At 37.6% G+C, this 21,359-nt stretch overlaps 1 protein-coding gene and 1 long non-coding RNA gene across 3 annotated transcripts in view; one reads left to right on the forward strand and one right to left on the reverse strand.

Annotated features, from left to right (window-relative positions):
- Positions 1-5,755, forward strand: part of LOC106056749 (60 kDa neurofilament protein-like) — a 45,684-nt gene extending 39,929 nt beyond the window's left edge. The window contains exon 12 of the mRNA XM_056041885.1: positions 2,250-5,755. The gene's annotated coding sequence lies outside the window, so the exon portion shown is untranslated. The remainder of the gene's footprint in view (positions 1-2,249) is intronic.
- Positions 5,756-6,268: 513 nt separating this feature from the next.
- On the reverse strand, positions 6,269-21,120 carry LOC129928268 (uncharacterized). 2 transcript variants are annotated; one of them, XR_008779854.1, is made up of 4 exons: positions 20,998-21,120; positions 20,016-20,206; positions 14,341-14,472; positions 6,269-9,055 (listed from the first exon to the last, which is right to left on the reverse strand). It is a non-coding gene; the product is annotated as an uncharacterized LOC129928268 (long non-coding RNA). The 2 variants fall into 2 exon arrangements; XR_008779853.1 differs by having other exon boundaries at positions 20,016-20,171; positions 20,998-21,111.
- Positions 21,121-21,359: the final 239 nt, after the last annotated feature.

A 21,359-nucleotide genomic window follows, 5' to 3' on the forward strand; every position in this document is an offset into this window, starting at 1 on the left:
GTTTTAAACTCAAAAAAAACCTTGAGTGTGCTGGGGCAAGTGATGGTTTAGTATTAAAATCTCACCTGAAATAAACAAAATCAAAGCAAAAAATTATATATATATATATATGTGTGATTGTGTGTGTGTGATTGTGTGTGTGTATTTTTTTGTCACAAAGTAGGTGCCGGTACTCTGTGATGGAGCGCTTTACTTTTAACTAAACAACAACAAGAGTTTCGATATTTATTAGAAGTGCGATTTCAGTTATTTACCGCTAGAAGAGATTTCATAGAAATTCGAAACAATTTTGCGACGATTAGTTAATAAAGTTCAAGTAATATAGGTCAATTTCTTTTTTGAAAACAAAATTCGAAACATTATTTACCGATAGAAATTCTTGTGTGACGTGATGAAGTAAAACAAATGTCAACAAAGTTGAGAAAGTGATGTCAACAATTGGTTGGGGGTCAATGAACTTCTCGTTTTCTTATTTTGTTATTTATTTTTAAAAACGTATTATGGATCCTTTGTTTTGGCAATGTTTAAGCAATAAAATGAAATGTAATATAAGTAAGAATTGATTTGGCATTAATTTGTTTTTACTAAAACATATTGAACAATCTATTACAGATACTTTAAACTATTGCGATGTTTTTACTAAAACATATTGAACAATCTATTACAGATACTTTAAACTATTGCGATGTTTTTACTAAAACATATTGAACAATCTATTACAGATACTTTAAACTATTGCGATGTTTTGGGAGGACAATTAAAGATAATCATTTTTTAAATAGCTCTTAGTCGTTTTTTTTTGTCTAAACGTAACGGACAGACAAACCGACCGACAAGACGCACAAAAAAGTGGCTTTATCTATTTTGTTAACATACTATAAACATAATCTTTGTTAAATTTATGTTTTGTTTTAGTATTTTTATGAAAAAAAAATCCGCTTACATAATTAATTAAATAATTTAAACGGTTTGCTTGTAGAAAACAAAAAGTAAAGAATCAAACTAATGAATCAAACTAATGAATCAAACTAATGAATCAAACTAATGAATCAAACTAATGAATCAAAATAATGAATCAAACTAATGAATCAAAATAATGAATCAAACTAATGAATCAAATAACGAATGCAGACAAAATATCATTCGTTAAATTGCAATGTAAAATTCTGTTTAAAAAAAAAACAGGTTCGAGAAATTGACACTGTTCAGCTTCCAGTGGAGCTCTTCAATACTTGTATCAATTAAATCAACAACAAAATGTGAGCTACATGATCATAGCAGTGACTTCTCATTTAGTGCCAGTGTGACTAAATATATCTTGCTTCATTATTGTAGTGTGTAAGAGAGACAGGGAGAAAGAGAGAGCAAGAGAGAAACAGAGAGAGATAAGCATACACTAAAGAGAGAGAGAGAGAGCGAGAGAGAGAGAGAGAGAGAAACAAGGAAAGACAAACATACACTAAAAGAGAAAGTGACAGCGAGAGAGAGAGAGAGAGAAATAGAGAGACAAAGGCAGGATGAGAGAGAAACACAGAGAGAGAGAAAGAAAGAGAAACAGAGAAAGACACAGATACACTAAAAGAGAGAGAGAGAGAGAGATCTTTTTTTCCACATTTCTCTGTCACCATTGATTCTATTGTTGTATTGAAATGATAGCGTTATTAAATTGAGCTAAAATGCCCTTTCAATACCTCTATTCAATTCAAAATTTGTGGAATCCAAAACCTATGACCTAGGTGAATGGATACGGATCACACAAACGGTTAGAAACAAAATTTGAATACAGTTGCTGTATATCGTTGGGAAAAGAAGGATTAGCTCGTTAGCTCAACTGGGAAAACTCTGGATTGACCGTTGTCATTTTGAAAAAAAAACAAAAACAAATATACATTTCAATTTGGCTAGAGAGAACGAGAGGAAATATTTAGCTACTCCGTCTTCGGGTATTTCCACACGTACGTATTAGTCAGTCCAGAATGGAATAAATGAATGCTCAAGAACATTTAGCGCATAATCTTCTGGGTCTAGATCTAAATACTTATCATTAGAATATTATAGAATGTTTATACGTTCGCCGAAAGGGGGGGGGTAATGGGGCGGGGTAATATGTAGCGTTAATTAATTATTAAATAGAAAATTATAAATTATAAATTGTAGGGGAAAAAATAATTATTTTTTTAATGTATTTTTTGTAAAGTTTTCATTGTTTCTTGTCCTAACAATCTTTATTTTTATATTCCACCTTCCAGTTGTAGCCAATGTATCAGGACGTCTGGGCTTAGTGTCGATACTATACTGTTCATTTAGAGTGTAACCAAACAACGATCTACACTTAGGTCCTACTCTTAACATCTGGTACACTTGTGTTATTTATTGTAGAATAGATTGTGTCCTTTGTCAATCGTACTTTTAAAATGTCTTGCCTATTCAGTTTGCTCATGATTTAAGTTTAGAAAATTGTGCAAAGAATGTATTCTCTTCAATCTATTTGTATTATCATGAATTATTTCATATTCTCTAAAATAATAGAAACTAGTATTGTTACTAATTGTAAAAGATTATTTTATCATAATTAATTAAAACTTTTTGAGAGTATAAAAATGTCTACAATATTTCAAGAATTTAAAACTGAGACGACCTGAGATCGCTCTTTGAGTCTGGAAGAGCTGTCAAATGTATTTATTTATTATGTTATTATTTATTTACATTTGAGTGCTTGCCTTATACTAATTGTAATAATTCAAGAAACGATCTTCTGAAACAATACAAAACTACACTAAGCCAACCTCTACATGAACTGCTCTGCAAATGTTGGCAAGAAAGTGCTGTGCCACAGGATCTGCGGGATGCTAAAATCGTTACACTGTACTAGAACAAAGGGGACAAAAGCGATTATAAAACATACAGGGGAATTTACCTCTTAATTAATGTAGGGAAAGTCTTTGCTCGAGTGATACTTCTAAGGCTTCAAAAACTCGCTGATCGGGTCTATCCAGAATCACAGTGCGGCTTTCATTCAGGGATTGACATGATTTTCTCCATCCGCCCAAATTCAGGAAAAGTGCAGAGAACAAAGGATGCCATAGTACATCGCGTTCATTGACCTGACTAGAGCCTTCGATCTAGTCAGCAGAGATGGCCTTTTTAAAATTTTACAGGGCTAAGACTCGCTTCTTTAAGGCCGAAATGAATTCTGCTATCTTAGATTCACATTTCAAGATGACCTGTCTCTAGAAGAGGAAATTTAAAAAACGCACAACGAAGGAGGTCTCGACCTTTGCTAGACTCAGGTCAAGAGTTTGGGAAAACCAGAATCTCACTACAGTGACCAAAATAAAAAGTCTACAAGGCATGCGTTCTGAGTACACAGTGAATCGTGGACCACCTAGGCAAAGAGAGAAAACTAAACTCATTCCATTTGTGATGTCTCTGAAGGAGCTTGAAAATCACTTGGACAAAGTGTGCAATACTGAGATCCTTGCGCGTACAGGTATTCCCAGCATCTTTACAGCCCTCAGACAACGCCGTTTGCGCTGGCTTGGACATGTTCGCCGGATAGAGGACAATCGTATTCCGAAAAACATTCGCTGATGATGCGGCTCTTCTTGCCCTGCTCTCAGAGAGCTCAAACGTAAATAAGTATTTCAAAGAAATAGAACACATTGAAAAATACTGTAAAGATAATTTTGTATTATTAAATGTAAAAACCCAAACAAATGATAATCGATTTTCGAAGGGAAAAGAAGGAAAATGATATTGTTTCTGTCGCTGGAGAGACTATTGAAATTGTGCAAATCTTTAAATACCTTGGTACTATCCTAGACAATAAACTAAATTTTACTGCAAATATTGATTATATCAGCAAAAAAGGGCATCAAAGATTACGATTACTAAGAAAACTGTCCTCGTTTAATGTTAGCGAAAAGGCCTTGGCTATGTTTTATCACGCTCATATCTGCAATATTTTAAGTTTCAATATCACTGCCTGGTATGGCAATCTGAGCATTAAAAATAAAAATAAACTTTATAGAATCCTAAATGCTGCTGGCAAAATCATTGGCAAAAAACAAAACCCATTTGGGCATTGTTGGAGACAAACATCTATAAAAAAGCTAACAAGATCCTCGAAATAAAGAATCGCCCTTTGTGTCAGGATTTTGTGATTTTACCATCACAAAAGAGATACAAGACACCGATAGCAAAGACAAACAGACACAAACACTCTTTTGTTCCCCTGGCAATCAAATCATTAAGAACAATCTGGAATAAACTTTGTCACATGTAAATTATGAGTAAGTCTGGTGTGAATGTACACTTTGGTTTCTTATAGTTATAATATTTTTTGTTTGGTGTAATGCACAAATTGTAAGACAACTTTCCATACGGACAATAAAGATTATTATTATTATTATTATTACGGACACCTCTCGACTGGCTCATGAAAAACTCAAGAAAAAAATGGCCAGCTCATCTATAACCAAAGCAAAAGTCACCTTAACCTGCGATATTTGTGGACGTGAGAGTCTCTCCAAAAGCTCCACAGACACATTTCGAGATGAACCATAGTCGCTCTACGACTGGAGGAGGCAACCAAAGCATTTGGAGTGTGTAATTTGCTTTTTTTATATTGAAGAGGTATTTTTTTTTAAACCCCGCTGAATAAGTCATTTCTGCACACAACACATCCATATAAAACCACCAATGGGAAATGTTTCTTTCATGGTGGATTTACAGAACAACCAAAAAAAGTTAAACCAAGTGTGTCCCTTCATGAGATAAGAACCAGTTCCATTCCATCTATAGATCTCTTCTAATTTTATGACATAGAAGATTTCATTATTCTATAAAGGGAGATAAATGCTCCTTTTCAAAAGATATCTCTGCTGTCACCAGACGCACTAATATTATGTCACAGATTATAAATCATGTGTCCATCCTAAAAAGTGAAGAATACATTACTGTCATCTAGGTTCTGGTGTGTGTGTGTCTTTTTGTTTTTGGAGTGTGATGGGCTTTCAATCAAATTTAAATCTAAACCTGTCACGTACTTACAAACGCATATGAAAGATGTCCGAGTAATTCTGTGACATGGTAAGAAGGTAATGGACAACAGAAATGGAGGATGCTAATCTATAGAACACATGGGTCACATGAGACTATGGGACAGATGGAGAAATACAAATCTCTGTACAGAGAGGCTGAGAGAGAATGAAACGCTCCTCTACCAGCACTGTCACTGCTTGACTTGACTGAGGACATGCCACTAACCAATGATGTAGATCAGTGATTCCCAAAGTGGTCTATATAGACCCCCATGAGAGTGAAAAAGTAAATTGGGGGTCTATGAGATGTCCATGGGGGTCTACGGTGGTGGATTTCCTTTAAGCAAGTTATAACTTTAATGTTCACACTCCGTTAATGTAACTATTTCAAGCACATATAAATAATTTGTAATTTAGTTATAAATATTTGTCCTGCTATTGAAATGTAAAATGGTTGTATTTAATTTCAATACTTATCTAAATAGTTACTTTTGTCTACATGTAACTAATGTTTAACAAAAAGAAATCTAGATTTTACATCATAGATTATTTATTTCCTTGGTTAAATAAGCGGATGTCTAAGTGCCTTTTTATGACTATATGAAACCTATTACACTAAAGGATTTTTTGAGACGATGCTACCCTCGTAAAAAAATAAAGGTGATAAAAAATTTCAAAAACTCAAAAATAAAGTTCAGAATAAACCCACACAATCTTTCTTCAACATCATATAGAAAAGATGGTGATTTGTGAGTGATTTGTGAGTGTCTTATAAGATCTCTTTACCTATAGCCAAATATGGAAAACACTATAGATAAAACATTGATTTTACCAGCCATTGAAGTAGTTTTAAAAACTGTTTTACATAAACGTAAATCTGTTATTATGCAACAAATTTCTTTAAGAAACACTATAGTTCAAGGGCACATCTGTGGGATGAGCATTAAAGCTGCAAACTGCCCAATGGTCTTCTGCTCCATATTTATCCCCAGGGCTGACCCACGAAACCTTTCCCATGTTTGGCTTGGTGAGCTGCAAGCCAAGGCTAATGAGTCCCTCCTGCCAAAGCTTACTGATTTAGGCACCAGTAACTCATCTTTGACCCTTCTCATGTTAGTGAAAACAGCTCCGCGAGCCCAATATTTGAGCGAGATGTGAAAAATCAAGAAACACACTAGAAACTGCTCTTTTCGAAAACTTTTAAAATGATATTTAAGGCAAATTCATTAATTAAAAAATATTTAATGTTTGAAGGACTACTTCATAGAACAAAATATTTCTATATGAAACATAATAACCGTAATAACGAATGATGAACATGCAAAAAAAACAACAACATTTCTAGTGTGTTTGGTGATCCAGCAATACATATTTATTTATTTTTTGGTTTAAATTTTATCAGTCAAAAAAGATAGATCTCTGTAACCTTTGGTGTAGCTTTCAATTACTTTTTCACTCTTCGACTCACTACAGTTATAAATTAGTTTTAAAAATGAGTTTATAAATCTGCAAAAATTGCAATACAAGTTAAGCAGGGGGTCTACCGAAAACCAGAAAACATGGCAAGGGGTCTACGAGACAAAAAAGTTTGGAAACCACTGATGTAGATAAAGAGAGGCAGAGTCACTGCTTGACTTGACTGAGGACATGCCACTAACCAATGATGTAGATAAAGAGAGGCAGAGTCACTGCTTGACTGAGAACATGCCACTAACCAATGATGTAGATAAAGAGAGGCAGAGTCACTGCTTGACTGAGGACATGCCACTAACCAATGATGTAGATAAAGAGAGGCAGAGTCACTGCTTGACTGAGGACATGCCACTAACCAATGATGTAGATAAAGAGAGACAGAGTCACTGCTTGACTTGACTGAGGACATGCCACTAACCAATGATGTAGATAAAGAGAGGCAGAGTCATTGCTTGACGTGACTGAGGACATGCCACTAACCAATGATGTAGATAAAGAGAGGCAGAGTCACTGCTTGACTGAGGACATGCCACTAACCAATGATGTAGATAAAGAGAGGCAGAGTCACTGCTTGACTTGACTGAGGACATGCCACTAACCAATGATATAGATAGAGAGATGCAGAGTCACTGCTTGACTGAGGACATGCCACTAACCAATGATGTAGATAGAGAGATGCAGAGTCATTGCTTGACTTGACTGAGGACATGCCACTAACCAATGATGTAGATAAAGAGAGACAGAGTCACTGCTTGACTTGACTGAGGACATGCCACTAACCAATGATATAGATAGAGAGATGCAGAGTCACTGCTTGACTGAGGACATGCCACTAACCAATGATGTAGATAGAGAGATGCAGAGTCATTGCTTGACTTGACTGAGGACATGCCACTAACCAATGATGTAGATAAAGAGAGGCAGAGTCACTGCTTGACTGAAAACATGCCACTAACCAATGATGTAGATAAAGAGAGGCAGAGTCACTGCTTGACTGAGGACATGCCACTAACCAATGATGTAGATAAAGAGAGGCAGAGTCACTGCTTGACTGAGGACATGCCACTAACCAATGATGTAGATAAAGAGAGACAGAGTCACTGCTTGACTTGACTGAGGACATGCCACTAACCAATGATGTAGATAAAGAGAGGCAGAGTCACTGCTTGACTGAGAACATGCCACTAACCAATGATGTAGATAAAGAGAGGCAGTGTCACTGCTTGACTGAGGACATGCCACTAACCAATGATGTAGATAAAGAGAGGCAGAGTCACTGCTTGACTGAGGACATGCCACTAACCAATGATGTAGATAAAGAGAGACAGAGTCACTGCTTGACTGAGAACATGCCACTAACCAATGATGTAGATAAAGAGAGGCAGAGTCACTGCTTGACTGAGGACATGCCACTAACCAATGATGTAGATAAAGAGAGGCAGAGTCACTGCTTGACTGAGGACATGCCACTAACCAATGATGTAGATAAAGAGAGACAGAGTCACTGCTTGACTGAGGACATGCCACTAACCAATGATGTAGATAGAGAGATGCAGAGTCATTGCTTGACTTGACTGAGGACATGCCACTAACCAACGATGTAGATAAAGAGAGGCAGAGTCACTGCTTGACTGAGGACATGCCACTAACCAATGATGTAGATAAAGAGAGGCAGAGTCACTGCTTGACTGAGAACATGCCACTAACCAATGATGTAGATAAAGAGAGGCAGAGTCACTGCTTGACTGAGGACATGCCACTAACCAATGATGTAGATAAAGAGAGGCAGAGTCACTGCTTGACTGAGGACATGCCACTAACCAATGATGTAGATAAAGAGAGACAGAGTCACTGCTTGACTTGACTGAGGACATGCCACTAACCAATGATGTAGATATGGATGATATTAATCTATAAAACACATAGGTCAAAAGAGACTATGGGACAGATGAAGAAATACAAATCTATACAGAGAGACTGAGAGAGAATGAAACGCTCCTCTACCCGTACTCAAATGTCACAGAAATGAAATGAGACTCACACAGACACACACACACACAGCCCACAGAAATGAAATGAGACTCACAGACACACACACACACAGCCCACAGAACTGAAATGAGACTCACAGACATACACACACACAGCCCACAGAAATGAAATGAGACTCACAGACACACACACACACAGCCCATTGGTAACAAACTAAATCTCACAAAAACAAAACACGAATGTTCAATATTCTTGTCTTGAAGGTCAAGGCTAAACGTAGGCACAGCTTCGTTGGTAATAGTCTATTGAGTCATTGAATTGTAAGAAGTCCAGAAAGCTTAACAGTAACGGATTGTTCGAGTGCAGGTAGCAGCGCCCAAAGGTGGTGTCCAGCTCGAAAGACCGGCAAGTAAAGAAGGCAAAGTCCACGCAGGCCTGACCACACCCACTGGCGGTGATATATTGAGGAGCGGTCAGTGTAATCAGCTGCTTGTCTTGGATGGAGGATTGTTTTATTTTTGTGAACATTGTCCCGTATTGCTCACACCCTGGAGAAATAGAAATATACAAGTAATCCTACTACTTATTGGTCATTTAAGTAAAATAATACCTTTAACCACAAGAAGACTTACTGCTAATAGGTTATTTAAGTAAAATAATACCTTTAATATCAAGATGGACAACAGGTAATAGATCCTTTCAGTAAAATAATACAACTTTATTCAAAAATGCCTCCTGCTAATAGGCCATTTAAATAAAATAAAACCTTTAATAACAAGAATGGGTCCACTACTATTTTTAATTTACATAAATGATTTACCAAATTGCATTACTTCAGGAACAAAAGTTAGATTATTTGCAGATGATTGCATAATATATAGAACAATAAAAACAACATAGGACACAGATATTTTACAAAGAGAATTAGATGAATTACAGAAATGGGAATCATGTCTTTCCACCCAGAAAAATGTCAGTTGTTAAGAGTAACAAAAAATTTAAAACAAATTAATTCCACTTATCTTATTAGTGGCAAACCAGTAACACAGACTAAAAACGCAAAATACCTATTCGTTATAATAAATGAAAAACAGTCATGGAATCCACATATTGATGAAACTATAAAAAAATCAAACAAAGCATTAGGATTTATTAAAAGAAATTTCTATAAATCAAATAAGAACATAAAACTAAAATGTTATTTAACCTTGGTTAGGCCAATAATAGAATATGCATCCTCCGTTTGGGACCCTCAACTCAAGAAAACATTAAGAAACTGGAACAGACACAAAATAGAGCAGTGAGATTCATAACAAACGAATATTCACATTTGACTAGAGTAACACCTTTAGTAAAATCACTAAATTTAGAAAGCCTTCAGGACAGAAGACTCAAAAGTAAAGTAGCAATTATACATAAAACACTGAATCATAATCTTCAAATACAAAAACAAAATTTAATAAAATACTCTGAAAGACAAAGAGATAAAGGCACATTCCTCGTCCCATATGCTAGGACAAATTTGTACAAATACTCCTTCTTCCCTAGTGCTATTAGAGCATGGAATGGGTTGCCTGAGCTAGCCAGGAAAACCAGTGACTTGACAGAATTTAAATCATTGGTTAGCATGCATGACTAAATGCATGACGCGTAGGACGTAATCATCTTCTTTTTTGAAGTAACGTCTGTATTATATAAGATAAGATAAGAAAGCCTACTAATAGTTCATTTAAGTAAAATAATACCTTTAATCACAAGAAAGCATACTGCTAATAGGTCATTAAATAAAGTAAAATAATACCTTTAATCACAAGAATGCCTACAGCTAATAGATGATTTAAGTAAAATAATATCTTTAATTACAAGTAGATCAACTGCTAATAGGTCATTTTAGTACTATATTAACTTTAAACACATCAACTCACTTAATTTAATTCATTATTTCTTTTGATATCGAAAAAGAGAAATAGTTACTACATTAATAAGAGTTATAGTTGTAAATGTGGAGTTCTTTTCCTTAGATAGCTTTGATCTTTTTATTATAAAAGAACTATTATAACATGCTATATTATTATCGCATTATTGACTGTGGTCATAACACAAGATTGGGAAACCAAAAGAAGGTCACATAAAATAGACATCCTAGGCAGATCAGCTAACCGTGTAACATACCCCTAACATCCTAGGCAGATCAGCTAACCGTGTAACATACCCCTAACATCCTAGGCAGATCAGCTAACCGTGTAACATACCCCTAACATCCTAGGCAGATCAGCTAACCGTGTAACATACCCCTAACATCCTAGGCAGATCAGCTAACCGTGTAACATACCCCTAACATCCTAGGCAGATCAGCTAACCGTGTAACATACCCCTAACATCCTAGGCAGATCAGCTAACCGTGTAACATACCCCTAACATCCTAGGCAGATCAGCTAACCGTGTAACATACCCCTAACATCCTAGGCAGATCAGCTAACCGTGTAACATACCCCTAACATCCTAGGCAGATCAGCTAACCGTGTAACATACCCCTAACATCCTAGGCAGATCAGCTAACCGTGTAACATACCCCTAACATCCTAGGCAGATCAGCTAACCGTGTAACATACCCCTAACATCCTAGGCAGATCAGCTAACCGTGTAACATACCCCTAACATCCTAGGCAGATCAGCTAACCGTGTAACATACCCCTAACATCCTAGGCAGATCAGCTAACCGTGTAACATACCCCTAACATCCTAGGCAGATCAGCTAACCGTGTAACATACCCCTAACATCCTAGGCAGATCAGCTAACCGTGTAACATACCCCTAACATCCTAGGCAGATCAGCTAACCGTGTAACATACCCCTAACATCCTAGGCAGATCAGCTAACCGTGTAACATACCCCTAACATCCTAGGCAGATCAGCTAACCGTGTAACATACCCCTAACATCCTAGGCAGATCAGCTAACCGTGTAACATACCCCTAACATCCTAGGCAGATCAGCTAACCGTGTAACATACCCCTAACATCCTAGGCAGATCAGCTAACCGTGTAACATACCCCTAACATCCTAGGCAGATCAGCTAACCGTGTAACATACCCCTAACATCCTAGGCAGATCAGCTAACCGTGTAACATACCCCTAACATCCTAGGCAGATCAGCTAACCGTGTAACATACCCCTAACATCCTAGGCAGATCAGCTAACCGTGTAACATACCCCTAACATCCTAGGCAGATCAGCTAACCGTGTAACATACCCCTAACATCCTAGGCAGATCAGCTAACCGTGTAACATACCCCTAACATCCTAGGCAGATCAGCTAACCGTGTAACATACCCCTAACATCCTAGGCAGATCAGCTAACCGTGTAACATACCCCTAACATCCTAGGCAGATCAGCTAACCGTGTAACATACCCCTAACATCCTAGGCAGATCAGCTAACCGTGTAACATACCCCTAACATCCTAGGCAGATCAGCTAACCGTGTAACATACCCCTAACATCCTAGGCAGATCAGCTAACCGTGTAACATACCCCTAACATCCTAGGCAGATCAGCTAACCGTGTAACATACCCCTAACATCCTAGGCAGATCAGCTAACCGTGTAACATACCCCTAACATCCTAGGCAGATCAGCTAACCGTGTAACATACCCCTAACATCCTAGGCAGATCAGCTAACCGTGTAACATACCCCTAACATCCTAGGCAGATCAGCTAACCGTGTAACATACCCCTAACATCCTAGGCAGATCAGCTAACCGTGTAACATACCCCTAACATCCTAGGCAGATCAGCTAACCGTGTAACATACCCCTAACATCCTAGGCAGATCAGCTAACCGTGTAACATACCCCTAACATCCTAGGCAGATCAGCTAACCGTGTAACATACCCCTAACATCCTAGGCAGATCAGCTAACCGTGTAACATACCCCTAACATCCTAGGCAGATCAGCTAACCGTGTAACATACCCCTAACATCCTAGGCAGATCAGCTAACCGTGTAACATACCCCTAACATCCTAGGCAGATCAGCTAACCGTGTAACATACCCCTAACATCCTAGGCAGATCAGCTAACCGTGTAACATACCCCTAACATCCTAGGCAGATCAGCTAACCGTGTAACATACCCCTAACATCCTAGGCAGATCAGCTAACCGTGTAACATACCCCTAACATCCTAGGCAGATCAGCTAACCGTGTAACATACCCCTAACATCCTAGGCAGATCAGCTAACCGTGTAACATACCCCTAACATCCTAGGCAGATCAGCTAACCGTGTAACATACCCCTAACATCCTAGGCAGATCAGCTAACCGTGTAACATACCCCTAACATCCTAGGCAGATCAGCTAACCGTGTAACATACCCCTAACATCCTAGGCAGATCAGCTAACCGTGTAACATACCCCTAACATCCTAGGCAGATCAGCTAACCGTGTAACATACCCCTAACATCCTAGGCAGATCAGCTAACCGTGTAACATACCCCTAACATCCTAGGCAGATCAGCTAACCGTGTAACATACCCCTAACATCCTAGGCAGATCAGCTAACCGTGTAACATACCCCTAACATCCTAGGCAGATCAGCTAACCGTGTAACATACCCCTAACATCCTAGGCAGATCAGCTAACCGTGTAACATACCCCTAACATCCTAGGCAGATCAGCTAACCGTGTAACATACCCCTAACATCCTAGGCAGATCAGCTAACCGTGTAACATACCCCTAACATCCTAGGCAGATCAGCTAACCGTGTAACATACCCCTAACATCCTAGGCAGATCAGCTAACCGTGTAACATACCCCTAACATCCTAGGCAGATCAGCTAACCGTGTAACATACCCCTAACATCCTAGGCAGATCAGCTAACCGTGTAACATACCCCTAACATCCTAGGCAGATCAGCTAACCGTGTAACATACCCCTAACATCCTAGGCAGATCAGCTAACCGTGTAACATACCCCTAACATCCTAGGCAGATCAGCTAACCGTGTAACATACCCCTAACATCCTAGGCAGATCAGCTAACCGTGTAACATACCCCTAACATCCTAGGCAGATCAGCTAACCGTGTAACATACCCCTAACATCCTAGGCAGATCAGCTAACCGTGTAACATACCCCTAACATCCTAGGCAGATCAGCTAACCGTGTAACATACCCCTAACATCCTAGGCAGATCAGCTAACCGTGTAACATACCCCTAACATCCTAGGCAGATCAGCTAACCGTGTAACATACCCCTAACATCCTAGGCAGATCAGCTAACCGTGTAACATACCCCTAACATCCTAGGCAGATCAGCTAACCGTGTAACATACCCCTAACATCCTAGGCAGATCAGCTAACCGTGTAACATACCCCTAACATCCTAGGCAGATCAGCTAACCGTGTAACATACCCCTACGGGGAAGATCTAGTTCTTGTTTTACTCTGGACTTAATTTGGATACGCTTAAAATTAAATTAAATTCGTTTGCATAAGTGTCATTGCTCTTAAAATTAAATTAACTTAATTTGGATAGGTCTCATTTCTCTTGAAATTAAATCAATTTAAGTTGGATAGATCCCATTGCTTTTAAAATTAAATTAACTTCATTTAGATAGGTCTCATTGCTTTTAGAATTAAATGAAACTATACAATTTCGGTAAAATTGTATATACTAACAGGTGAAACATTTTTGCAGTGTCAAGAAACAGTTTTTTCAAATCTTCTATGAGACTCAATATGGTCAAATGTTCCCAGAGTCTCGGTATGGTCAGATCTAACAAGAGTTTAAAATGAGTGTACTAAGTTACCAATGTCAAGGACTAATGACTTACAATTAACACACTGAAGAGTGTTTTGGGAATAACTCCAGCCAGCATCACACTGACACATGTTGTCCACACAGATTGTGTTTTCCAGATTACAGTCGTTGTCACTGGAACAAGGCGAGCCGAAGGCGTCGGTTGCTGTGTGATACACATGTGCATTAGAACATGGACATATTCTAGTCATACACGCACATAAACATACACACATGCATGACACGACACTAAGAACACACAGCGCAAAACATGTTCACACACACACAGACCTGCCTATGTTATGTTGATTTATATGAAACCAAAGTTTGGACCCAGTTCCAAAATCTAAAACTGTACACCATTATGTCACGAAACATAATACATTTCAATGGCATTGTACATCTATGTAGTGTGTATATTATTAAGGCGTGACCACGTTTCAGACTTAAAGCTTTGTATTTATTGAAAGAAGATTTCTGTGTTGAGTTTATACTTGTGAGTCTCCGGCATCAAGATTTTGTTGGAGAATTTAAAGTTTGTTTAATCGAGCAAAGCGTACAAAATGAGAGCATCAGAAATTGTCTGGTCAAACAATCTCATCGTAACATCCACCAGCACATCGTGACGATCAGCCTCAAAAGTATCGTTGTCAGCTGGCAGTCTAAAAATCTCGTCACAACTACTCAGCTCAAATGTTGACTTAATCTAACCATTTCTGTACATAATAGTTGACACCCAAGTTTTGTGAGTCATAACAGTTTATGGACTTTTCCTAGTGAAGTCTGGTACTCAGTAAAACTTAGGCACTAAAGTCAATTTCACAATCTCATTCACCAACAGTTGATGAATTTAAAACATTTTTTAGCTGCGGAATACATTATTGGCTAATAAGTCACATTCAAAACAACAACAAAAGAAAGTGTTACGTGCGCATCTTAGTGTGAATGTGAAATGGTGCGATTGCGTGTTGAAAGGAAAGAAGGACCGAAATGGAGGAATATGAACAAGAAAGTGTTTTCAGTGTTAATAAAGATTAAAGTATTTATAAACTGTGATTAGAGAGACTCTAAAGAGTCTCATCCAATATAAAACGTAACAAGTGGCGCCCAACGCAAAGGTAAAACCCACGTATCCCTCTATACACAGGGGATCTCCTGTCAGCAGACAGTAGAGATAGTAAAGTCTAGATCTAGAGAGAACATTCGATTCGATATTATTATTATTAGCAATCGACTATGGCGGACAAGGCTGAGGTAGCAGCGTTGAAGGAAGAGGGAAGGTTGTTGGAGCTTGAAGGGGCAGAACTAAGAAAATACGTACAAGAAAGGTTGATGGAGAGGGAGAGATTAGCCATAGAAAAGGAGAGATTAGCGATGGAAAGAGACAAAGAAAAGGAGAGATTAGATAAGGAGGACAAAAGAGAAAGGGAAAAAGAAAAGGAGAGATTAGCGATGGAAAGAGACAAAGAAAAGGAGAGATTGGATAAGGAGGACAAAAGAGAAAGAGAAAAAGAAAAGGAGAGATTAGATAAGGAGGACAAAAGAGAAAGAGGATAAGGAGATAGTAGCAATTGAAAGGGAAAAGAAAAATGAATTAGTCGCCATTGAAAGAGAAAGATTAGCGTTTGAAAAGGAGACAGCAGAGAAAAATTTAAAAACAGACCAAGGAAAAGAGAATGATAAAAGAAAGAGTGACTCTACAGGGAATAAACTGGCAAAATATAAAGGTTTGATATTCAACGAAGACAAAATGGACATAGACATTTTTTTGAAGAAGTTCGAGATAGAAATGAGAGAACTGGAGTACCCTGAAGACAAATGGACATTCTTATTGTCGAGATCATTTACAGCGGAGGTGCCTTCAAAAATATGTATGAACCAGGGTAACTACAGCATTGTGAAAGAACAACTACTTCGAACTTTCGGGAAAACAGAAGCTTTCTATCGCCAACAGTTTGTTAATTGTGAGATAGAACCAGAGGATGACCCGCAGACCTTCTTGGACAAAATGAGCAGCCATTTCGATAACTGGATAGAAACCGCTGAGGTAGAAAAAACCTTTGACAGTCTTAAGACATTTCTCATGCTGGACAAAGTGATGTACGAGTGTCAGGAGGAATTAAAAATATTTCTGTTGGAGAGGAAACCGAAATCCATAGAAGACATAGTAAGACTGATAAGGGCTTATAAAGTGGCACATCCCGAGAAGAAATTATCTAGAGGCAGTGATATAGAAGAAATAGTTGCCTTTAACAGAACATGTGAGACACAGAATAACTCTCACAGAACAAGGGAGACACAGGATAGACAGTATAGAAATGGTACATATGAAAGACAAAATGATAGCCGCAACGGAAGATATCAAGGAAACAGACATGAAAGAAAGGACTGGGAGAAAGGTAGAATAGAGCAAGGCTTATCATTGTCATCTGATACTGGAACATTGGAGATTTTTCAGACATTCGTAGGGAACAAGGCAGCCAAGACCATCAGGGATACAGGGAGCACTATTATTGGAGTGAATAAGAATTTAGTGGAAGACCATGAATATACAGGCGAATCTAGGAAGTGTGTTATGTTTAATGGGAATATTGTACAATTACCGATTGCTAAAGTTAGTATAGACACACCGTATTTTAAGGGGACAGTGGAAGCTTGTGTTGTAGATCAGGGTGAGATAGATTTAATTATTGGGAATATTCATGGGGTGAAAATATGTTCAGTAAGGGAGATTGAGAATTGGAAGAAATATTATGGGATAAAGTCTACGCGAGGTAGAAATGGGGATGTGGAAGAAGACATAAGATCTCATACATCAGATGACATGGGTAGCAGAGAGCACGAGAAGAAAGAATTAACAGATAAGGTAGAAAGCAATGCAATAGGAATGGGTCCAAATCAAAGTAAAGTAAGGCAATCAGTGGTACAGGGAAAGCGATTTAAACCCACATATATACGTACAAGTCCATACATCTTATGCTTTAATTGTGGGAGAAGGGGGCATATTAGAAAACAGTGTCAACAGTTAATTAGAATTAAGGATTCAAGGTACAATAGTGAAGAGGCGTATACGAGAAAAGAGAGGGATATTAGCAGCCTAGAAAACAGTACAGCTAGAACAGTGATGCCCAACCTAATTCGACCAGCGGGCCATTTTTATTCCGACACTCGTGTCGCGGGCCACATGAACAAAACGTAGGCGATATTAACCTGAAACCTGTAGATCCTGTGCGTCATTAATTAATGGGATATTTGAAATTTATCTTTTTTTTCCCCGAGTCAGAAGATGGCTTCATTCCTCTACTTAAAATATCAGCAACATTGTAGCTAGCTTTACAACGGAGTAATTTTGTTTGGTAAATATACTCATCAATCCTCCTATTTCTAGGCTTATTTTAACAATCTTTTATTCGCGGCTCAAACCAAGAAGGCCGTCATATTTGTTTCATAATGTCGTTTATATGTTGTTAGCCACACTTTCTTTATAAAACAAAGATGTTGAGGGCCCTAAGCCCGTAACGTAAGTAAAGATACATTTTTACTTTTTTTTTTTGGAAAAAGGGGGGATTTTCAACACTTTGTGCCGACATTTCGGCGGGCCTGATGGACTCACGTCGCGGGCCGGATTTGGCCCGCGGGCCGTACTTTGGGCATCACTGAGCTAGAACATTCGGTAGTAGGATCACAATGGGACATCATTGCAAAGGAGGGAAGCGGAAAGGATGGCATGTCAATAATGTTAGAATTATATAGATATGATTAGAAAAGGTAGGAATGATGGACACTAATTATTGTTTTATTCTACAATGAATAAATATATGTGTAATGAATTGAATATTGTTGTTACAATATGCATGGAGCAAGATAGACTTTGTTTGTTAACTATTTGATTGCGACTGGAATGATGGTGTTTTGTACAGGCATAAAATTATGAGTGGGGAGTTGTATTAATAGAAATATGATTACTTATAGATATATACTAACAGAAGTTGTTTCAATTGTTCATAATAACAGTTATTATTGTGATGAATATAATTGTTATTCCATGTTGGAATTGTATTGGTATTAACATGACATTGTGTTTGATTTTGTTTAGTTATTACATTATGGTTTTATATGTTACCGATTTTTTAAAACTTGGAATAGTCTGATAATATATTCAGTGATTTGTATTTTGGACGTTCGATGTGCATCAAACTTGTTAAACAGGGGGGGTGTTACGTGCGCATCTTAGTGTGAATGTGAAATGGTGCGATTGCGTGTTGAAAGGAAAGAAGGACCGAAATGGAGGAATATGAACAAGAAAGTGTTTTCAGTGTTAATAAAGATTAAAGTATTTATAAACTGTGATTAGTCGTTTACATGTCTAAAGAGTCTCATCCAATATAAAACGTAACAGAAAGAAAAAGAAATTATTTTATAGGTGGATTGTACTAACGTCTACAGGTGTCATAATTTTTGTACTTATTTCTTAAGACATTTAAAGGTGCTATAGAACCTACTTAGCAATAAAGGTGTCACCTACTTACCTCTACAGGTGTCATAAGACTTGTATCAACCTGTACGGATATCGTAAGACTTGCACTTACCTCTACAGGTGTCACAAGACTTGCACTTACCTGTACAGGTGTCATAAGAAATGCACTTACCTCTACAGGTATCATAGGACTTGCACTTACCTCTACATGTGTCATAAGACTTGCACTTACCTCTACATGTGTCATAAGACTTGCACTTACCTCTAAAGGTGTCATAAGACTTGCACTTACCTCTACCTGTGTCATGAGACTTGCACTTACCTCTACATGTGTCATGAAACTTGCACTTACCTCTACAGATGTGGCATAAGACTTGTACCAACCTGTACAGGTGTCTTAAGACTTGCACTTACCTCTACAGGTGTCATAAGACTTGCACTTACCTGTACAGGTGTCATGAGAAATGTGTCTCTACAGGTGTCACAAGACTTGCACTTACCTCTACCTGTGTCATGAGACTTGCACTTACCTCTACATGTGTCATGAAACTTGCACTTACCTCTACAGGTGTCATAGGACTTGCACTTACCTCTACCTGTTTCATGAGACTTGCACTTACCCCTACAGGCGTCTTAAGACTAGGACATATCTCTACAAATGTCTTAAGATGAACTTACTTATACATGTGTCATAAGACTTTTACTTCAGGTGTCATAAGACTTGCACTTACCTCTACAGGTGTCATAAGACTAGGACATATATCTACAAATGTCTTAAGATGAACTTACCTAAACAGGTTTGATAAGACTTGGACTAAACTCTACAGATGTCATAAGCTTTAGACTTACCTCTACAGTTTGATAAGACTTGGACTTACCTCTACAGGTCTCAGGACTTTGTTGATTTAATTACTGAATATTCAAGTGTCTAGGTATTAAATGTAATAATTATTTGTAATGTGTGTATGTATTATAATTACTTTATAATTTTCTTTTACTTTACAAACTATTGGACCCAAGGTTCAGCTTAACAGAAACATTACACACACCCAGCTATACATAAACTAATAAACGATGTGTATGATGATTTAAATAAAACTATAAATTTAATCTAATGATATATAAACAATGAACTGATATATGAATAATGATAATAATAAATGAATATAAGTATATATAATGATATAATTCAAATTAAATACTAAATAGTATTTTGAAGAGATAGTATTGACCTCATCAATATTCCATTTCAAGACAAAGATTCTGTAATTATGTGCAATGTACTTCATATACCAACGGTAACAATCTTCTAACCAAGACGAATGCTCACCACTATGAAGACAACTAGAGTTCAGGGTAGCACCGCAACTCTCAACGTCACATCCAGACTGGATATAGAAATACGCAATCTGGAATCAGGAACCTCAGGAAAAAACAAAAACTTGAAATTTAAGACTAAGACTAAGACTGCTTTATTGATCCTTACGGAAATTTGTTTTGATTACAAGGACTCTTTTCTCATATAAAGACAACACAACAGAAAAAATACACATAAATACAACAGACAACATAAAGAGTTCATTCAGCGACTACACACAGGTATCTTGGTGCATTTCATGTTCCCTGATCAATGAGTGGCGGTGATAGAGTCAGACCGAGTGAGGTACGAACGAGTTTTTGTACCGTTCCGTTCCTGTTTTGATTGACAGCAGTCGCCCACTTCGCGACGACCTGACGTAGTTCTGATGGAGCGGGCGGCCGTTGTCTTCCAAGATTTTTTTCGATTTTTCTTAGGCACTTTTGTTCAAAAAGTTCCTTTAAATGTGGTAATGTTGTGAGTGTAATTTTTGATGCTTTTTTAATGATGTTTTCTAGATGTGCCAACAAGTTATTCCGTATGTTACCAGATTTTGTATAGTCGCGCCGTAAAAAGTCTCAAGGATCTTCTTGTTTAGTTTAAAACTATTGAGTTTGTATAGAAAAAAGAGCCTCTGGGCCGTTTTCTTTGTCAGAGTTCCAAGGTGGTCTTCCCATGAAACTCAGACAGACAGAAAACCTGATAGGAAAACTTAAGTCATGATACTAAAAATGATATCCTATAGAAAGACAAATAACATATTAGTCTAATCCTCAAATCTTTTAATCTAATTATAAAATACAAATGCGACCAAATACATATTAAGAATAACTTTACAATGTGAAAATAAAACTCACCCTAAACAGGGGTCAAAATAATTCAAGAATATATAACAAGGCCAACGCTAAGGCTGTCCATTAACGAAAACACAAGTATACTTCAGGAACTCCAAAGTTACAGCTTGGCTCTACAGCCCAAGATGGAGTCAGTCTACCAAACGATCAAGAAGAAAAGTTTGACGTCACATGAAATAATAACGTTGAAGCGACAAAGGGAGACAACTAGTACACAAGAAAAATCATCACAAATGACGTCATCGCCTATTGATAAATGTGGCGCTATTAAAATTTTTTAATATATTAACTATGCAAATAATTAATTAGTTGCGACAATAAGTTTGATAAGACTTGGACTTTACAGGTGTCATAAGACTTACTTC

This window comes from Biomphalaria glabrata, chromosome 9 (genome assembly GCF_947242115.1).
Source record: "Biomphalaria glabrata chromosome 9, xgBioGlab47.1, whole genome shotgun sequence".
In the NCBI taxonomy this organism is placed as follows: domain Eukaryota; kingdom Metazoa; phylum Mollusca; class Gastropoda; family Planorbidae; genus Biomphalaria; species Biomphalaria glabrata.